Source organism: Trachypithecus francoisi, unplaced genomic scaffold (assembly GCF_009764315.1).
Source record: "Trachypithecus francoisi isolate TF-2019V2 unplaced genomic scaffold, Tfra_2.0 Lachesis_group8, whole genome shotgun sequence".
NCBI classification, from domain to species: domain Eukaryota; kingdom Metazoa; phylum Chordata; class Mammalia; order Primates; family Cercopithecidae; genus Trachypithecus; species Trachypithecus francoisi.
The window spans coordinates 45,752,625-45,766,024 of NW_022681473.1; the positions used below are offsets into that span (position 1 = coordinate 45,752,625).

At 42.6% G+C, this 13,400-nt stretch overlaps 1 long non-coding RNA gene across 1 annotated transcript in view; it reads right to left on the minus strand.

Moving 5' to 3' along the window:
• Positions 1-4,856: 4,856 nt before the first annotated feature.
• Positions 4,857-13,400, minus strand: part of LOC117080219 — a 49,660-nt gene continuing 41,116 nt past the window's right edge. The window contains exon 3 of the long non-coding RNA XR_004435760.1: positions 4,857-5,367. This is a non-coding gene — a long non-coding RNA (uncharacterized LOC117080219). The remainder of the gene's footprint in view (positions 5,368-13,400) is intronic.

Genomic DNA, 13,400 nt, shown 5'->3' on the forward strand with positions numbered 1-13,400 from the left:
TGCTGGGGCAGGATTTCCAATGCTCCTAGTAGATAAAGAAGCGTGTGTGTGTGTGTGTGTGTGTGTGAGTCTGAGTGAGAGAGAGAGAGGGGAGAGAGAGAGAGAAAGAGAGACAGAGAAAGAAAGAAACAGACACACAAACGAAGAGAGACAGACAGACAGGGAGACAAACATAGCTGATCACTGAGTGAGGAGGTTATGGTGAGTGACCTGAAACAGGCTCCTAGAAATAATCTCTCAGCAGGGAAGCATCAAATCCCTTTGGAAACCAATGAAGCAGGAAAGTGGTGTGGACCAACCTATTGTGCAGGCCTTTTTTATTATCAGTAAACAATGAAAGGCTGAAACTGTCCTATTACCAAGACTAATAGTCTCCGTGATTCTCTCCCTCTCCACACCCCACCCTCTGCTGGCTTTTGGTGACCCATTTTTTACCCTGCATTCTGCCTCTGATAACACAGTAGTCCTTTCTCTTCCAGGCCTCTCTCCTTCTATCCTCCTTCTTCTCTTGGTCTGTCTTAAAGGATTATTCTGCTTCCCAAATGTGGACACTCATATTGAGGTCTCATCCCTGAATGCATTCTTGGAAGCAGCCATAGCCCACAAAGCACTGTCCCCCCAAGCCATGCCTCCAGGGCATCTTCAGGGCCCAGGTGGTCTGCTGGCTCCGGTACTTCTACAATAAGTAGAATTATACAATAAGGACAATCAGGATAAAGACTAGACTCCCAGCCCTCTTCCTTCAGAGTAACATTGACACATTTACTCACAAAATGAATCTTCCCTTCTCAACTGATTCTCAACTGATTCATTTAGGGAAGGTGAAGTTTCCACTCAGGAAACAAAAATAACATCAGAAATTTTAACAGAGATAATTTAGTGTAAATTATTGTTCACCAGGCATTGGAGAACTGAGATGGCTGAGAGGATAATGCTGAAGTTTCACAGACATAACTACAAAGTGGCTATGCCACCACGGCTGGAGGAACAAAGGGAAGAGTCTAGGGCTACTAGGACCTAGAGACATGAAGGAACCCTTCACAGAGATGGAGGCCAGACCTCTGAGGAAGCCATGCCAACAGGCCAAGGCTGGGATCTCCAAGGAAGGACAAGGGGACTGGTTCTCAGAGTGTGGGAAAAAATGAAGACTGGAGCCAGCTGCTCTGCTGAAATGAACTGCCACTGCCAAAGCAAAGAAGCATTGCTGGAGTGATGCTGGCAGGAACTGGAAGCAAACAGGAAGAAGCATATCCCTTTTCTGTCTTCCAGGAAGCAGTCTCCACATAGCACCTTCTAATAGCAGAATTGAATGTGGATCCATTTGGCAAAAGCAAAAGGGGTTTGCAGAATCCCATCTCAGAATCACAAAGCTGAGTATTAAAGAGTAGGTGTGAATTTGAGGCACAGTAGAAAGAAACCAATGGAAAGAGAAGGAAAAAGAGGTATAAATGTACAACTTATCAACTGACTGTTCCATAGCTAAACTATGTGAATGTATATTCATGCATGAATACATCATGTTTTAATGGTAACCCCCAATTTCATATAATAATAATATCTAATATTTATCGAGACTTTGCCAGGTAACAAACAAATGCTAAACTCTTCACATGAATGATCTAATTTACAAGAACCCAAAAAGGTAGATACCAAAAAGAATCTTAATTTTAGAGATGTGAAAATTAAGACGTAGAGAGGTTAAGTTGCATATGATGCTCAGAAAGTAGCAGAGCCAAGACCAGACCCTGTAAAGTTCATGCACAGCCACTGCATCACCTCTTATCTACTGAGATCCATAGCTACAAAGTCTTCCATCCTTTCCTCTCTCTTCCCACTAATATCGTCAGGACCTCTCTAGCAAGAGGGCTAAAAGATTCCTCAGTGCTGTGTCTTCAGATGTGCTATACAACTCCAATTTCATGTACATCAAAATGCAGCATTTCACAGAATTCGAAAAAAAATAGTCTGGCCAGGCACAGTGGCTCACACCTATAATCTCAGTACTTTGGGAAGCTGAGGTGGGCAGACTGCTTGAGATCAGGAGTTCAAGACCAGCCTGAGTTACATAGCAAGACCCCATCTCTACTAATAATACAAAAAATAATAATAATAATAACCAAGTGTGGTGCTGCATGCCTGTGGTTCCAGCTACTTGGAAGGCTGAGGTAGGAGGACTGCTTGAGCCAGGGGACAGAGGTTGCAGTGAGCCAAGATCACGCCACAGCACTCCAGCCTGGGTGACAGAGCGAGACCCTCTCTCTATTTTTTTAATTAAAAAAAAGAAAGAAAGAAATCTGAAATTCATTTGAAACCAAAAAAGAGCCCAAATGGCTAAAGCAATCCTATGGGGAAAAAAAGAATAAAGCTGGAGGCATTATGCTACCTGACTTCAAACTATACTACAAGGCCACTGTAACTAAAAAAGCATGGTACTGGCATAAAAGCAGACCACAGGGCAATGGAAAGGGTTAGGGAACCCAGAAATAAAGAGGCACACCCTCAACCATCTGATCTTTAACAAAGCTGACAAAAGCAAGCAATGGGGAAAGTACTCCTGATATGGTTTGCCTCTGTCCCCACCCAAATCTCATCTCATATTGTCATTCCCACATGTCGAGGGAGGGACCTGTTACGAGGTGATTGGATCATGAAGGCAGTTTCCTCCATGCTGTTCTCCTGATAGTGAGTTCTCAAGAGATATGATAGTTTAAAAGGGTGTGGCTTCCTTCACTCTCTCTCTCCTGCCACCATGTAAGACATGCCTTGCTTCCCCTTCACCTTCCTCTATGATTATAAGTTTCCTGAGGCCTTCCCAGCCATGTGGAACTATGAGTTAATTAAACCTCTTTCCTTTATAAATTACCTAGTCTAAGGTAGTTCTTTATAGCAGTGTGAAAATGGACTAAAACAACTCCCTATTCAATAAATGGTGCCAGGATAACTGGCAAGCTATGCAGAAGATTTAAAACTGGACCCCTACCTTTCAGCATAAACAAAAATCATCTCAAGATAGATTAAAGATTTAACATAAAACCTAAAACTATAAAAACCCAAGAAAAAAATCTAGGAAAAACCATTCTTGATGTTGGCCCAGGCAAAGACTTCATGACAAAGACTACAAAAGCTATTTCAACAAAAACAAAAATTGACAAATGGGACCTAATTAAACTAAAGAGCTTCTGTATACCAAAAGAAACTCTCAACAGAGTAAACAGACAACCTACAGAATGGGAGAAAATATCTACAAACTACGCATTTGTCCAAGGTCTACTATCCAGAATCTATAAAAAAAAAAAATAAGTAAAACAAATAAACAAGAAAAAAAACAAATAAACCCATTAAAAATGGGCAAAGGATATGAACAGAGCCTTCTCAAAACAAGACATATATGCAGCCAACAAGCATATAAAAATGCTCAGTATCACTAATAATTAGGTAAATGCATATCAAAACCATAATGAGATACCCCCTCACACCAATCAAACTAGCTCTCATTAAAAAGTCAAAAATAACAGATACTGGTGAAGTTGCACAGAAAAGGGAAGGCTTATACACTGTTGGTGGGAATGTAAACTAGTTCAGTCACTGTGGAAAGCAGTCTGGAGATTTCTCAGAGAACTTAAAATAGAACTACTATTCAACTCAACAATCCCATTATTGGGTATATGCCTAAAGGAGTATACTTTCTACTATAAAGACAAATGCATGTGTATATTTATCACAGCACTATTCACAACAGCAAAGACACGGAATCAACCTAGATGCCTGTCAACAGTAGACCAGATAAAGAAAATGTGGTAAACATATACCATGGAATACTGTGCAGCCATAGAAAAATGAGATCATGTCCTTTGCAGCAACACGGATGGAGCTGAAGGCCATTGTCCTAAGTAAATTAACACTGGAAACAGAAAACTAAATACCACATGTTCTTACTTATAAGTGGGAGCTAAACATTGAGTACACATGGACACGAGGGTTGGAAAACTACCTATTCGGTATTATGCTGATTACCCGGAGGCCAAAATTATCTGTACACCAAACCCTGGGACACACAATTTACCCACATAACAAACCTGCACATGTCCCTCTTGAACCTAAAATAAAAGATAGAAAGAAAATAATAGCATTAAAGCATGACCAACATTAAATCACATATACACAACCATACACCAAATGAAAAGCAGAAAAGAATGTTCCCATACCAATACAATAGTATCATATGCAGCCAAAAAAATAATGATGTGGCAATACATGAGTTAACATGGAAAGATAATCATAGCTAACATTTAACAAGAGCTTCCCATATGCTGGGAACTGTATTATGGAATTTTTTTGGCATTAACATATTTAACCCTCACAACAACCTATAGTTAGTATATTCCATCATTATAGTTAGTATATTCCATCATTATCATATAGTTAGTATATTCCATCATTATCATCCTCTTTTCACAGATGAGGAAACTGATGCACCATAGCAATTATATAACTTGCCCAAGGTCATACAGCTAGTAATTGATAGAGTCAAGATTTCAAACAAGACAACCAGATTTCAGAGCACATGATGTTAACCACCACACTATTCTGATTTCGGTAGAGTATAAAAAGTTCATAACATGCTTTTCAGTGAAAAATAAAGCAGATTAGAGAATAGTGTGTATAGTATTATGCATGTCTAATACACACACATGGATATATATATACATATGTATTTTTTTATTTTAGTCCATAGGGAAAAGTATGGGAGGGCTTATAATAAAATATTAACGATGGTTATCTCAGAGAGGTGGTTTGATGCTTTTTTTTTTTTTTTGCTTTCTTGTATTAAAATAACTATGTGTTCTGGTTTTTCTATAATAAACACATTCTTTGTAATATAATTTTAAAGATTTTTATAAATAAATAAGCGTCATCTTGGAGAAAATGATCTGGCAATTTGAACAGCTTTTCAATATTTGGGGTGAAACAGAAGAGCAAACATGTGTTCCCGCAGACATGCACAATAGAAAGAGATTCAAAAGCATCTACTTCATCCTAGCAAGACAATAAACCAGTCCCTGACAATCATTCCCATATCTGAATAAGCCCAGGAGCCAAGTCCCTGGAATTGTCTTAAGCATGTTCCCTTTTCCACTGCACTGTGAAGAGAATTTGCAAATTTATTGAACATGAGATTATTCCACTTTGAAACTCATACCTCCACGATTCTAATCAAGATGACTTGGTCCCTCTGAATATCCGACATTTGCACACTGGATAGCATTGTTGTGGCAGCCGTGATGTTATCCCTTTCCATTGGGAGTATTCTCTCCATTTTCCCCAAACCATGTGCTGCCTTGGAAACATCATGATTCTTATAGAGATCTAAGCAAAGGGAAATAATAAAAATAATAAAATCTTACACTTAAAGTCTATCTTTCATGCCACCAAGGTGCCTTGCTAAACCCTTCCTCTAGATAAAAAGACAGACAAGCAGAGTGGCCTATACCATGTGTCATCCTGATAACTAACAATTAGAGAAAACACACCGATCTCTGCTCTCTGGATAATTCAGGTCAGAGTAGTTTTCCATCTGAATTAAGCAGATTGCCAAGGCCACTATTTTCATGAACAGAAAGATTGAGTTGCCTATCTAAAGACGCTGACATGAAAGAGGCCTCTGTGAGAGAAAGCAATGCGGCATCTTACCACTATGGCATCAACTCACATGAAACAAAGGTCTGTGGTAATCCAGGGAATCTTCCCTCTAAAGCAAAGTTTCACAGATTTTTCCTACAAAATGCCAGATGTAAATATTTTCAGCTTTGCAGACTGTATGATCTCTGTCACAACTACTTAACTCTGCTGTTGCAGGGTGAAAGCAGCCATAGACATTGTGTAAAAAGAAATCAGCATGACCATATTCCAATAAAACTTTATATAAACAGATGGTGGGTCAGATTTGACCCGTGGGCTGTAGTTTGCTGAACCTTGCTCTAAAGTATAGGCTAAGGATCCTTATGGTGTGTCTGCAATATTCAAGGCTGCCTCTGAGGAAAACTATAAAGTTGGCAATATTGTTCTCATTGGTTTATTCAACAAACGCATTGCATACCTTAAGCCAGGGCCTGGCTTAAGCCTTGAGAATCACAAGTAGAAAAACAAATAAAATCCCTAGCGTTTACATTTAGGAGAGGAAGTACTAAGCAAGTAAACATGTAAACAAAAAAATTTTCTGGTAGTGGTAAGTGATATAAAGATGATAAGTAAAGGCAGTGGGTTACTTGCGGGGGCAGGGGAGTCCCACTTTAGATAGGGTGGTCAGGGAAGACTGAGGAAGGTACTTTGGAGTTCACATGAGAGTAAAGAGTAGGTACAAATGCAAAGATGTAGGCAAAGAGTAGGCTCTCAGGTATTGAGAACCCAAATGCAAAGAGCCCTGAGGCAGAAAAAGGTTTAGTGGGTCTGAGAAGCAAAGTGCCCTGAGGCAAAAAGACTGCCAGTTGGAGAATTTCTTGAGGTAAGGAGTTTGAGACCAGCCTGGGCAACATAGCAAGACCCCATCTCTTAAAAAATAAAATAATAAATTAGCCAGGGGTGATGTAGTCCGAGGAGGCTGATGGGGGGGGGATAGCTTGAATCCAGGAGTTTAAGGCTGCAATGAGCCACAATTGCACCACTACACTCCAGCCTGGGTGACAGAGCCAGACTCTGACTCTAAAGAAAACAAAGTAAAGAAAGTACAAGGCAGGTCGATGTCAAGGAGAACTAACTGATGGAGTCCTCCATCCTCTACAGGTCTATAACCTGGACCACTGGTGTGAGTATGGCTTGCCCTGCAGAGCCACCATCACTTCATCAAGGGTCTCTCCTGCAGTCCTTGAAGTTTAAACCCAGATGGGGCCCTGAGGTTAAGGGCACATCAGAGAGAAAGGACAGCAGCCAGGCAAGGAAGGCACCAGAGGAGGAGGGCCTTGCCTTCACCTGCGTCTTTGCCAGGTTAGCCTTTCCTTCTGAGTCTACCAAGTGATTCCAACGGGCTTCAGCTCCTGCTATGATCCAGGCTCAAATCCCAAGATTGCTTCTCTTTGAGATCATCAAAAGTGCAAGCAGAGAGTGACCGTGGGGTTCTTAGCTTGGTGTCTGCTCTCTCCTTATGTCTGCTGAGGCATATTTCAGTCTTTTCTTTCCACTCTGGTGGTCTTAGAGCACAATAAAAAATCTAAAATATTTGTATTCCATTTGAGTTAATACCACGTTTTCTGTAATTATTCCCGCTGCTAAAATCATTTTGTTGTGTGCTTTTAGAGTGAGAGGGAGGGGGTGGGGGATCAAATTCATTCTTTGGCAACAAAAATCTAATTAATCAAAAACTGTTCTTAGTCATTTAGAGCCTCTTCAGTCTGTGGAAACTGCAGCCAAAAAAGAGTAAGAACACCTAGTTTGGTAGTGAAAAAAAAATCAGGTACTTTTTAAGATACCAGTTTTTATGAATGTGCAAGTGGGAGGCTGGGTAGCAAAAGGAGAGGAGGGTTTTTGCAGTCAGTCTGAGCTGGGTTTGAATCGCCTATCTGCCATTTCCTGGCTGTATGACCTTGAGCAAGTTACTTTGTCCATCTGGTCCTCAGTTTTCCCATCTATGAAATGGAAATAATAACGTCCTCTCTTAGGGTCAGTGGAGAGATTGAGATGATGTCTGTAAAATCTTTACGGGTGTTTGTCACATGGAAAGCACTAAGTGTTAATGATGATTTATTAGCATCCCCAAGCACTGATGCTATTAAGTAAATTACAAACTTTGGGAGACAATTTTTAAGCTTTTTCAAAAATATTCTTTAGGCTGGGCACAGTGGCTCATGCCTGTGATCTCAGCACTTTGGGAGGCCAAGGTGGGTGGATCGCTTAAGCTCAGGAGTTGGAGACCAGCCTGGGAAACATAGTGAAACCCTGTCCCTACAAAACATACAAAACTTAGTCAGGCTTGGTGGTGAGTGCTTATAGTCCCAGCTACTCAGGAGGCTGAGGTGAAAGGATCACTTGAGTCCGAGAGGCAGAGGATGCAGTGAGCCGAGACCCCACCACTGCACTCCAGCCTGGGTAACACAGTGAGACTCTCTCTCAAGGCAAAAAAGTGTTTTAATATATATACATACATACATATACATATATACACATACATAAATATGCATGTTGTGTATATATATCCTTTAACTAAATGTATTATTGTTTTAGAAATACATACTGAGGAAATAAGAGATAAAGAGATTTAGCTGAAGGAATGTTCATCATGCTGTTGATTCTAATAGAAAATCAGAAAACCTAAACATCCTAAAATAGTAGAGATCAGTAAAATAAATCATGCTACACCCATAAAATGGATAATCACTCTTCATATCACTGTCAAAGAGGAATGTTTATTGATGAAAATATCTGTTCATATTTAAATCAGGGGAGGCACAGGAAGCCAGTTACCTGTTTGTAAAGTATAAACCATATTTATTTTGTTAAAAATATTTTGTACCTAGGTATGTGTGTATATACAAACTCACACACACACACTGAGAGAAAGAGAGAGAGAGAAAGAGAGAGAGAGAGAAAGAGAGAGAAAATGTTCTAGAAGTATGACCAAAGGTTATTTTTTTAATTTTTAATCTTCAACTTTTAAGTTCAGGGGTACATGTGCAAGATGTGCAGGTTTGTTACATAGGTAAACGTGTGCCCCGGTGGTTTGCTGCACAGATCATCCCATCACCTAGGTATTAAGCCCAGCATCCATTGGCCGTTCTTCCCAACGTTCTTCCTCCTCCCACTCCCCATCTGGCTCTACCCATCCAGGTAAGCTGCCGGATCAGTGTACCTTCTGCAGCAACTCCCAGCAGCAGCACACTGAACAGTAAGATGAAGGCAGGGCTGTGATTTTTCACAGAACTGGAGATCAGTCTGGGGAGTAGTGAGCTACAAACAAAGCCAGATTGCATTTTGGAGAAAGAGAGGCAGGGAAAAGGTTACAAAAAAGAAGAAAAAAGGAAAGACAGACAAAAAATACATATATTGGCAAAGGATCACTATCCAGGTCTTATCCATATTCTCCCTTTATGATTGAAGCCTATACTTATTCCACAACAAGCCCCTAGACTACAGTTGCAGGATCCTCTGTCACCTCCATGCAGAGTCTTTGGAAATTCCAAGGGGGAAAAAAACATGCTTTGAGCATGGCTGGCCAAGGCAGAAGGGTGATGTTGTTCTAAGAATTGAAGGCTCTGACGGAAGTTTGAAGACATGTCTTTGAGATTTTCAAGAGCATTCCTACAGACTCCTGCAAAACACGAAGCAAATGCCCATAATAAAATGGTATCCTGCTGGACCCCCGATGGAAGAAACAAACCTTGAAGCAAAAGAACCTTTACATTAGATGGAACATTTCAGCTTAACGGTAAAAGAGAAAGCAGTAAATGCAAAATTGGAAGAATAATAATAAAATCCTCAGAATAGCCTGATTTGGACAATCTGTATTTATTCGTTTAATTCAACAAATACTATGTGTGTCTTAATATGCTGGGCCTATGAGAGTTACCAAGAAGTCTAGGACAAGGTCAGTCCTCACGAGCTCACCACCTAATGGATATGTTTCTTCAGGTTCCTTCATGCAGCAGATTGACTTTTCCAAAAGTAATCAGCCACATAATAGTTCTGATCACACATCTTTCAAAACCTTGTTAATCCTCTATCAAAAAGGGAAGTCTATTTCCCCTCCTTCAGTGTCTGGAAGGGAAGTCTATTTCCCGTCCTTCAGTGTCTGGACGGGCCTTTGCGACTGCCTTGACAAGCAGAATGCAGCAAAACCGATGCTGTACATCTTCTGAAGCTGTATCTTAAAAGATGGTGCTTTCCACCTGGTTCTTTTTGGAAGAACCCTCACTTGCAGGTTGGCAGAGGCAGTGCCATCATGCTGTGAGGAAGCTCAAACTAGTCCATACAGAGGGACTTTTAGAGAGAACTATGTGGAGAGAAACTGAGGTCCCCAGCCTCAAGCCAGCCTCAGTCACCAGGTATGGGAGTGGACAGGCCTTCAGATGGGTGTAGCCTTCAAGTCTTCTGGCTGAGGCTCTAGACATCATGGAGCAGCAACAAGTCATCCCTGTTGTGCCTTGTCTGAATTTATGACCCATAGAATCTATAAGCTTGATAAATTGTCTTCTCCTAAATTTCAGAGTAATTTGTTACTCAGCCATAGTAAGTGGAACATCTTGGTCTCTTGAAATTTAGGGTTTTAGAACTAGGCAGACCTGTGTTTAAATCCCAGCCCTGCCATTTTCCAGTTGCAGGAGCCTGGCAAAGTTATTTAATCTATGTGAGCCTCACTTTTAGTCTCTGTAAAATGGGTGTAACATTTCTCACATGGATGTCTTGATGAATAAATGCTACAACGTGTATAAAGCAGCTAGCCTGGTACTGTAGAAACAGAGAGAAACTGCTGTGGGGAGAGGAGTCATCCTTAAGGACTAGAGTTGTCAGATAAGCATCCTTGAAACAGGTCAGATGAGCATGACCTGGAAGAGTCTGGCCAGGAAGAGAGGAGGTGCAGGGCTTCCAGGTGAGCCCAGAGAGGCATCCCCCTGGAGGGATCCCCTCCCACCTTGTGGGCCAGGTCTAGATGGGCTTGCCTGGCTCCCTGCCCCCAAGCCTTTCAGTCTCTAATCCGGGGCCACTTGATAGTCATTTGGAGCCTCTGCTTTGTTCTGGAAACAATTCTGGCCCAAACCAGGGGAAAAGTAATTTTGATGTCCTAGTGACAGCTCCTGCCCACTCTGTCCAACTTCTCCAGGAAACAGCCGATCAAGGCAGCTGCTGAGAATCCAGGAAAAAATCCTGGCAACTGCCCAGGGACTCTCCAACCTGTCTGACCTCCCACCAGCTTCTGACCTGAGCTTTGCCCCACTTCCATCCCTGTACATGCTCTGCGCATTTGTGGAAGGATCTTGGCTTCCCCAGCCTGAACTTAAACGTCCTCTGAGGACTCTGGCTCCTCCCCAATTTTCTGGTTCTTCCTGCCTGACCCTACCCTCAAAACCAGCCTAACCATACTAATAATAAGTAGCTACCATTTATTGACCACCCATGCCAGGCAATTCCTCACATTATCTCCTGTAAACTCCAGCAGCCTTCTGAGGCTGGCATTAGTAGTCCCATTTAAGATGAAGAAACAAATGTCACTCAGAGAAATTAATTCATTAGCCCAAGGACAAAAAAGGTAGTGATAAAGTACCTGCATCCTCCCAGGTACCCTGGTTGTTGGAGATGAGGGTCCTGGCTGCCAAGGCAGCAATTAAGACAAGCAGGCAGTGTCAGAGGAACAGTGTCCAGACAGCTTCCTGCAGGAAGATCTGGGATCTCCCAAATCAGCATATTCTTTTTATATTTATTTATTTATTTATTGAGATGGAGTCTTGCTCTGTCACTCAGGCTGGTGTGCAGTGCTGTGATCTCAGCTCACTGCAACCTCCGCCTCCTGGGTTCAAGTGATTCTCCTGCCTCAGCCTCTCATGTAACTGGGACTACAGGTGTAAGCCACCACACCCGGCTAATTTTTGTGTTTTTAGTAGAGACTGGGTTTTGCCATGTTGGCCAGACTGGTCTCAAACTCCTGACCTCAGGCGATCTGCTCACCTTGGCCTCCCAAAGTGCTGGGATTACAGGCGTGAGCCACTGCGTCTGGCCCAAATCAGCATATTCTTAACCCTGGTATCACACTCGCGAACTCAGTCTACTTAGCATGCACACACTCACCCTTCAGCCTGCAGTTGTACCACATCATTCTTCACTGCCTCCTCCCACCTCTGGCCTGAACTCCTTCCCTAAGAGCCTGCAGGAAGCTGTCTGGACACTGTTCCTCTGACACTGCCTGCTTGTCTTAATTGCTGCCTTGGCAGCCAGGACCCTCATCTCCAACAACCAGGGTACCTGGGAGGATGCAGGTGCTTGAAGTGGATCTGCTGCAGGTGATGGGAAGAAGATGGATTAGGATGGGAGAACTACCACAGTGTCTCAAGAATGTAGAGGCAGGCTCTGGGGGTTGGCCTTCCCAGTCCTGGCCTTTCCTGAGATGTCACTGCAGGGCATCTGGTAATCAGCCAGACCTGTAGATAAGACCAGCAGCCCAGAAATTCTCAGATTCATGGTTTTTGTGGGGTGGAGAAAGTATCCCTGACATTCCAGGCTGTCCTTCTCAGTTACTGCTGCTAATTATCAAAATAATTGTCAAGCTGTTTATTGGAAACTGCCCCCCTCAGTACAACTAAGTTAGAAAGTTACCTCCAACTATCAGGAATCTGAGACAACTAGACAAAGTAACATGGAAGGTGTTCAATAACTATTTGAATGAATGAATGAATATGTGAATGCATGCATGCATGAACAAGCTCACTGCAAGCTCCACGAGGACAGATGCCAGATCTGCTTTGCCTGTCTCTATACTTCCAGTTTCCAGCACTGTCTCCTGTAATAAATTCTTTGGGGGATGGGGATTATTATGGTCTGGGGTGAACTGATGAAGACCGGTCCTCAGGGGTGGCAGAAGGAAGGGGCAGATGAAAGAGGCCCTGAGAAGGGAAAAAAAAAAAAAGGCAAACCAGATGACAGATTTAATCATGGATGGCGAAGGAAAAAGAAAAAGCCTAGGATGTCCCTGAGTTTAGAGCATAGAATACCAGGAGACACAGGAGACTCTGGCCCATCAGGCAGGGGAGGAAAGGGGACGATGACTAGAAGGAACACTGACCCAGTGTCAACATCAGTGGATATTTGTCAGAGGACAGGAAGGAAGGTACGCTGAGCTCCAGGGGCTGTAAGTATCTCACAGGACAATGTCTAGCAGGTAGCTGACTAGAGAGGGCCACCCCCCAGGGAGTCCTCTGCAGAAGTGATAATTGAGGCTGGCAGAGAAGGGAAGGGAGGAAGGAAGTCACTGGGGAGGAGGAGGAGGTGAAGCGCCAAAGAGGTGGGCACGTTTAGCAGAAGAGGAAAATGCTCAACTGGCATGTGGTGACCATTTTCTGCGAAAAGAAGAGCTTGCCATGTGAGGGAGGAGACTGGCATGATGCTGTGAGGGGCCATTGACCAAAGTTGCAGAATTCCTAACTAAAGCTATACAGACCCCTAGACCACAGGAGCAAACAGAGACTGTGGGAAGAGACCCAGTGGGTAGAGGAAGGGGAGTGTGAAAGGCAGTCAAGTCAGAAAGGCCAAAAGCAGTATCAAAAGATCGAAACCAGTCTGGGAAAGAAAGGAGACCTGGGTCAGGGAATTTGAGGGCCAACTAAGAAAGGCTGGACAACTGCCTAGGGTATAGGGGCTCAAAAGACCAGAGAGGACAAATGGCCTCAAAGAGAAAGACCAGGACCAGGGAGACAAAACCATAG